At 34.8% G+C, this 8,436-nt stretch overlaps 1 long non-coding RNA gene across 1 annotated transcript; it reads left to right on the top strand.

The window, feature by feature from the left end:
- Positions 1–326: 326 nt before the first annotated feature.
- LOC136290115 (uncharacterized) lies at positions 327–2,811 on the top strand. Its single transcript, XR_010720972.1, has 3 exons — positions 327–392; positions 2,525–2,592; positions 2,741–2,811. It is a non-coding gene; the product is annotated as an uncharacterized lncRNA (long non-coding RNA).
- The last annotated feature ends 5,625 nt before the right edge of the window (positions 2,812–8,436 follow it).

The following is an 8,436-nucleotide window of genomic DNA, read 5'->3' as shown; positions in this document are numbered from 1 at the left end:
TCAGCCAGTTTCTCCAGGAGAATGCTGTGGGAATTGGTGTGAAAGAGGATGTGCTCCATGTCCTTCCCTGGCACTGAGGTCAGCATGGCAGGTCTATGGCTCTCTGTATCCTTCTTCTGGCTGTTCGTGTAGACAGTGTTATGTTTGCTAATTTCCACCGACCTGGGACATCTCTGGTTAACCAGGATTGCTCGTAAATGATTCAAAATGGCTTGGTGGGCTCTTTCATCAGCTCCCTTGTTACTCTCAGGTGTATCCCATCTGGGCCCATAGACTTGTGGATGTCTAATTAGCATAGCATGTCACTATTTCCTCTGGACTGTGGAGGCTTTACTCAGCTCCCCATCACTAACTTCCAGCTCTGGTAGCTGGTTATCCTGAGGAAGAGGATGGTGAGGAAAACCAGTTTTTGTCACCTACAAGTCTGGTGCTCTTTGTCTCATTCTTTACTATTTTACACCACAAATTTATCTTCAGTATTCCTAAGTATATTGTTCTGTATATTGTATTCCATCCTTTTTCTACTGTGCACAAACCATGGGTGTCTTGCTCTTTCCTGGTGCTATCCCAGTCCCTCTATGTGCTGACTGTGCCCTATTTAGCAGCATACCACTACCTTTAGTGCTTAGACTGTCAAAAACATTTCAAAAGATCAATGGTAGGGAATGGTGAACTCTATCCAGATTGGTATTTTCCCCTCCAGCATGGCCAGGTGTCATTTTCCATAAGTCATTTCCCTTTCCCATCAGAATTCACTTACTAATTCCCACGCAGTTAGGCTTTACCAACTGTTTCCCATAAAGTGCCATATTTAAAAATCAGATAGAAAATACCTGTTATATTTGAATTTTCCTCTAAAAATAGTCTCTTACTGAGAAATCAGGTAAGCCATTGGCAATCTGTTGTTTGGATAGTGGAGATCATCCCATTTCTGATTTATCTGTGTGTTTTCAATATTGTTTTTTATTCCAAAAATTTGTTCTCAATTCTTGAATAATTTTCAGGTTTGACAAAAATGGTCTTGTAGCTATTGATGTCTTTTTCCTATATGTTTTTTTATTTCCATTATTTTTAAAGAGATATTTTTAGCATTTATATTTTCTCAAAAATATTCTATGCTTTATCATGGATGTTGCCCTGATTTTTATTTATTTATTTATTCTGCAGTATAAATTTCCCTGTCCTCCTAAAACTCTAAATAAACTATGTTGCTTTCACCTCAGAAGATAAATTCACCATCCTGTACTTACTTGGATTTTCAATTACTTTTTCAGCATTTATTTGACACATCTGTCCTAGTTCAATATTATTTTAAAAAACTCTTTCTTTTTCTTATATTGCACCCTATTTCTCTTTTCTTCTGTGTCTTTATATGGATAAAAACCAATTGGGATTTTTTATTTGTTCTTATTTCCCATAATCCTTTTCAAGATTTCTCTCAGCATTTCTATTGACCATTTTCTTTTTATTGCAGCATCACTTTATTTCTGGAACCTTAAATAGAGAATCAGAAGGCTTAAAGAGCCTTGAGAGGTCATGTAGGTCTTTTTCCTGTCCCAAACTAGTACCACTGCCACATGGTTGTCTAACCTGCTCTTAGACATATACAGGCACACAGGTTATCCCACCTACAAAAGTTCAGCATTTCACTGTCATTTCTATCAAAATAATTTCTGCTGTTTAATTTCAATGTTCCTTACTTGAATTTAACCTGATTACTGCTTGTCTTTTTAATCAATAACATGAATAACAGATTGTTTCCTTTCTCTCAGCAGCAACCCTCTGCAATTTTGGGTAATTATGGAGCTGCCTCTCAGCTGCCCCTTCCTCTGCCCAGCCAGTCCCATTTTTTTCCTCATGACTTGTGTGAACTTTTGTGCATGACTAAGATTTGTCTCATTACTCTTCTCCAAACTCTGTCCAACTGATTCTTACTGTACTTGAGCCCAAAACTCACCATCAGCTGAGTCTTCCAGTACTTCAAGTACTTGATTGAAGTACTTTGGAAAATGTGTTCCTACACGTATGTCTTGGATGGTATTTGTCTTTTTTTTTTTTTTTTTTTTTTTTTTTTTTTTTTTTTTTTTTGCATCAGGAAAATTTGTTTGATTCAGGTTCAGTTTGTAAACCTCTCTAAGGGATATACCACTGCAGAACTACTCCTTAATCCATTATCCCCTTCCTATGTTTTGTAGCTGATTTCTCCATCCCTGTAATCTGTATCTTGCTCTGGTTCCTGTTTCACAGACAGCCTTATGATGCTTCTGGTTCTCTCATGAATTTTCAAGGTTGTTTGAATTCCATGTGAATGAACTTGCAGTTTCATCCAGGACGATGTCACTAGCAAATGTGAGAAACATGCTTAATTCCATCACTCAGCTCATTCTTGAAAAGATGAATTAGTTTCCATCCACATCAGACTTTTTCAGAACCCCATGCAAAAAAACCTTTCATTTGCACAATGAACATTTGATAACTACTCTGTCAATCTTTGTTTCAATAAAATATTTTTCTATTTTTGTAGGTTCTATTAGATGTGGAATTCTTTCCTACAGAAATCACTTAGATAAGTCTTTGCACGATTGACTTCAGGTATTCCAGGCTAAATGATTGCAATACCTTGTCTCTAACTTGTTGGGTATTTATTTATGTAGCTATTTATTTATCTGAATTTGTTATCAAACCTTTTTTTTACATGGATCTACAACTGCTTATGTTTCTTCTCTGTGTTCCACTGCAGAATTAGCCAAGAGTAATTTTTTGCACACCATCACAGAATCCATTATTTCAAATAGAGAGAAGAGTCACACCTGGGTAACCCCAGAGAAAGAGTAAACATCAGTTTAAAGACAAGAGTACACAGCAATAGATGCAAAGCATATATACCATTCCTTTCCTTACACACTTGTTGATGTAAATTGATTATTCTTATGTGTGTAGACCTATATTTGTAAAAAATATTTACTGTTGTATGTATCCTGCAATTTATTTCTTGCATTTTTTAATGATTTCTAGAAAATGTCATGATGAATGGAAAATATAGTTTTTTTACCATCAATTTTTTTGAAGACCATGGTCAACTATTTCTAGCCTCCTTTTTGCCTTGCCTGATGTATTTTAAAGTGAGTGCCTTTCAGCTATAGCCTCATTTGTGTAGCAGTTTTCTTAGGGGAAAAATTAGTGTGACATTAAAGCACACCATGGGAGCAGAACTATCAATGTTTCAAGTGACCTCAAGTCAAGCCAAGCCAAGTTTAGGCATTGCAGTAATGTCCCTGGCTGGACTTTTGCACTCCTTTTGTGCATCTGAACTCTGGGTTTCACCCAGTCTTTTAAGAAGAATCTTTTCTAAAGCACTTTACTGAACCAAGTCCCTTCATATATTACAGGGAATTTCTATTTTGAGCTATTCTACCAGATGCAATAAGGATTACAGCTATGCTTCAGTAAACAACTGCACTCCACAGAAGCTTGTTTTGATTATTAAGGCAAATGCACTTTTTTTCTTTTCCCATTGTTTTTCCATTTTTTTTATAGTGCAGCACATTTTCAGTTAATCCAGGTGATATAAAAATTTAGTATCAATTAACTATTCTCCTGTTTCACTTCAGCAGGATTTGCACAGTTATTCAAGATTGGCCATATGACCAGTTCTGAATTAGTTTGCAGTAACACTGTATTATAATTTTACATGATACTTAATAGGAATTATTTTTGCATGCATATTTGGAATGGATTCTACTGCATTTCTCTTATGACACAAAAAATAATGATATTAAGATTTATTGATTTCTTTCTCTTTTTGTCATGAATTCTGTCTTTTCCAACTCAGTTGTATTCACAGGCTAATAGCTAAACACTTCATGGTTTCAAATTTAACAGATTTGTCTACAGAATTCTACCATTAATACATTTCCAGAATATGTTATTCAAGTTTTTCTCAGTTTTTTAATAATTTTGTTGGTATTTTTCAAGCTGAAGTGAAAATGTACATCAGTGTTTCTTGGCCTATTTATCTTTGATGATATTGCCATTTTTATAATAATTATTTTTGTCAGTAATCACACTGCCATTTCATTCCAGGGACCCTTTTGACTCTTCCTCCATCACATATTTTCAATTTTTTCACTTTTTTTTCAGCAAACACTGAAAATCCTAGTGTTTACCAATGGAGGTTAGGAGGGTTATTTATTTTACACCAACCACAAATAATTGTTTCTGGAGAAAGAAGGCAGTAATGCTTTCCAAAAAGAAAAACAAAACAAACCCAAGATCCAAATGGTAGTTGCTTTATGAATTTTTTCCCGTCTTTAGTCCATGTGTATTTTTTTATTTCTCTTAGGATGTTTTTGGGCTACACTCAGAGATGCATAAATTTTACGTGCAGATTACACTATAATGACCATGTAGCCTGATTTCTTCTATAACACATGAGGCATGAAATTCCTTGTAGGAATTCTTACCAGAGGCCCAGCAGCTTGTGCTTGAGAGGCACTATTCATCCATCTGTCAAACAATTGGTTTGATCAGTACAATAGATTTTCTTTGGGGGACAAAGTGTTTAAAGGCAATTTGACCCCAATCCACATCTCAGCCTTTGAAAAGATCATCTTTCTACCCTCCCAACATATGAGATGACAGGTAACATTTCTTCAAGCTCAGTCATAGTGAAGATGCTGGCACATAAAAGCATATATTAATGGCACACAAAGTTTTCCCTGGAGGCTGGTATGTTTTTATGCCCTTAAAGTTTGTTGGGATTTTGAATGCCTTTGTATAGAATGAACAGAGTGAATTACATTGCCTGATTAAAGTGATAGATGATGTTAGCTCAAAATAGTCAATATACAGCAAATAGTGTATAAACCCTGAAGGAAAAGTCTTTCTTTCTTTAGAATCTAATGAATTTCACTTCTATGATATCTATTAAATACAAAAACCCAGCAGACATTCACAAATCTAAAAATCTTTAAAAAAAAAAGTCTAATTTGCTTTTTTCCTCCTGTTCTAAATTTAGAATACTATTAAAAAACCCACCTAAATTATTAAATAGAACAATGTGCTGTATTGGTGGGATAAAGTGACTTCTGCCTGGACAACAGAACTGGCTTTCTTTGTCTGGGTGAATGGTAGGTTTCTCCACTTGCATACTTGAGCATAAATCCAAGCCCCAATGCTGATTAATATATTTTCTGCAGCACCTTTTTTTCTTCCCCGAACTTAGGCTGCCTTGAAAATGTTGCTTTTGTGGAAGAAAATGTCTCTGACCTGAGACTGCTTTGCATTCAGTTTATGCCCACCTCAGCAGATCTTTAATGGTAAATTGACTATGAGATTTTAATGCACTGGTGACAGAATGGTGTTTCTGCTCTAGTTTTAATTTGAATCTCTCATATGTTTTTAAAAAACCCTGAGGATCCGATGTATAATAACAGTAAATTATTATCCATGATCTCTCCTTTGGCCTGTCTGTTGGAAAGTGAAGGAGAGTCTTCGTTTGACACAGGGAAGCTCACAGGAGCTTATTCTGGACAGAACTAGTTCAGTCTAATAATGCAAAGACTTCCATCCTCTTACCCTTAATTTCATTATTAATAAATCATATTATTTTTAGGATCCAACTCTGTAAATTCAAAGAGCCTCTCTCTTCAGAATGATTTAGAAGTTTCCATCCACAGTGAAAATTCCAAAGGAACAATGATCTACAAATCATCTCTTTGCCAAAACCTTCAGCTCATGAGTGACATTATCCACAGCAACTTTGTGAATTGATCTCCTTCTTTCCTCCATCAAATGTCTGTCTTTATTTTGGAAGCTCAGCAGACATAAGCAATGTTACTGATTTTTCTAACCCATTCTGAATTTACATCCCTCTTATTTCTTTTAAGACATTAATGGGATTAGGAGCAATAGGCAATCATGCACGAACACAAGTTCATGCTGGCAGGATGTAGGTACCATTTTTGTAAGAAATGGTCAAGGCTGGCCCCTGCTGAAGAGGGTAGATTGACATGCTTGTTAAGACAATGTAAGCAGTTACAGACAAAGCTTTTCAATTGGTTGGGGTCCTTTTCTTTTTTTTTGTTTTCTAGTCACCTTGCAGGGTGTACTGTGCAGGAGGCTTTTCCAGGTTTTTATTTGAGTAATGCCATGTGTTAAAGAAGGATGAGGTAGTTCAAACTGTGTGTGTGTCCTGGAAGGGTTGACCTTGGCACTAAAATAAACAATGCCTTGATGTCAGATATGTCCAATTTTAAGGACCTTTAACAAATATTACACAAGTTGCAATTATTACAAAATTATATGATACAATACTACAAAGAGTTTTAAAAATGATGAGAAATCTGCATTATTGGTGAGGAGGATACTGATAGACAGATCCTATATATTCCATGCCAGAAGAGAAACAAAATCTTTTCTGAGCATGGCACTCTAATATGTCACCTGTTTTGCAGGTCACCTGTACACCAAAACATTTTCAGATGATAAGGCCAGGAATGGACATGTCAAGAGAAATCTTACATGACAATAAGTAGCAATCCTACTGAAATTATATTAGTAAGTTTTCTGGTAATTGAACTGTTTTATTCTGACCGTCTGGAAGCACTTCACTTCTTTCCATATTTAGACATGAGATAAACTTTCATTTTACAGGCATTATTAAAGGGAATGTGAAACTAAAATTAGTCTTACCATTACTAATGAAGGCATTTGCTGAGGATAGTCATTATTATCCAGAGCGGTAATTAAACTATCAAAACCAAACTCATAAAAGAATTAGTTCTGTTTGGTCCAAGAAGGATACAAAGGGAAAATCATAGTAATGGTACTTTGACTTGACAAAGGTTATACTAGAAGAGAATAAGTTATTTTTTACATGGCTAAAGTAAATAGGAAAGTGAATTAACTTTTGGCATTGAAGAATTTAAATGAAATATTAGGAAACACTTTCTAATCACTGTGAAAATTATCTATTTAAAGTAGATAAGATCTATTTAAGAGAAGAAAGCTCAGAATCTCTTTACAGACTCTTATAAATACATCAAACACAGACTCATTCATGAGCACCCCAAGGTACTGGATGAGATCATCTCTAGCAGCTCCTTCTATATTTTCAGTCTAAGCCTTCAGTTCAAGATTATTCCTTAGAAGACTATTTTCTTCATCTTGAGTGTAACAGTTGTGATTGGTGGGCACACTGTACACGAGTGAATTGTTTAAGAAATTTCCTTTATTCTGTGTTGGCTATTAAAATTTGTATGCACCCAGTATGCTCCCAGCTGTCAAACACGAGGGAACTGGTTGTATTATTTCTGTTTTACTTTCTATTTCAGCAACTTGAAGGCCAAAAGCCTTCAGGCTGTTGTTGACAGCAGATTTTTAATGAGAAGTGAGTACTGCACTGTATTGTGGAGAACACTATTTAAGAGCACAGAGCTCCCTGTTCACAAGCCATCAGTAAGATCTGCTATTTCACAATCTTCCTTTCACTTTTGTATATTTGTACTCTTCTTTTTGATCCACATTAGAATGACAGTATCTACATAAAGAAATTATTTTTCCCCCATCCTTTCTCTTCCACCTCTGCTTTGAAATATATGAGTTCTATTTCTTCACTTTTCTTCTGATGTTTTGAGACTAAAAACTCAGGAAAATGTAATTAGATTTTTTTTCTCTTCATGAAAATATGCATATATAGTTCAAAATTTGTGAGCAAGATATCCAGAAAAAAAGCAAAATAAAACTGTCGTCTATCTCAATTATTCTAGCATAGTCAAGAGTTAATTAATATTGATAGAAAAAATGTCCAAAAATAGATATATATATTTTAAATTACTGTATGCTAATTAGCCATCATGAAAGCATGAGAATCTGAAGTATTCTTCAAAAATCAATATGATAGGAAGCATTTGCCAGGAGAGGTTTTACAAAAAGATCTGAATGATATGTAGTGTTGCCTCATAAAAGTGGTTTATATTTTAGTGTAGCAATGTACTGCAACATCACTCACAGAAAAGGTCCCCTTCTAAATTCCAAAACATTAGACCATTGAGTCAAGAACTATTTTATGATTTGTATACAGTTTACTGCATATGCAAGCTGCAATGAAGATAGCAGGAGGTGTTGTTACAATTTATTTTTATCCGTTATGTTATGTTATGTTATGTTATGTTATGTTACGTTACGTTACGTTATATTATATTAGCAGAAAGACAGGTGTTCTGGAGTTTTTTGTTTGTTTTTCTTCTGACTGTAGTCTACATTGTTGGCTTTTCTTTAAGATTTTCGGTTCAATTCTGGAAATTCCTGCAGTACAGATACAGGTAATTCTAATCTGTAAGAGAAATGTATTCCTGCATATCACCTGCATGTAAGTTTTGATACTTAGATTATAATAACTTATTATTATTATTTTGTGATTACAGAAACTAACAC

Source organism: Chamaea fasciata, unplaced genomic scaffold (assembly GCF_029207755.1).
Source record: "Chamaea fasciata isolate MVZ Bird 193981 ecotype frontalis unplaced genomic scaffold, bChaFas1.0.hap1 SCAF_5, whole genome shotgun sequence".
NCBI lineage: Eukaryota > Metazoa > Chordata > Aves > Passeriformes > Sylviidae > Chamaea > Chamaea fasciata.
The sequence above is the reverse complement of the archived record's forward strand: the minus strand, read 5'-3'. Positions and strand labels throughout refer to the sequence as shown.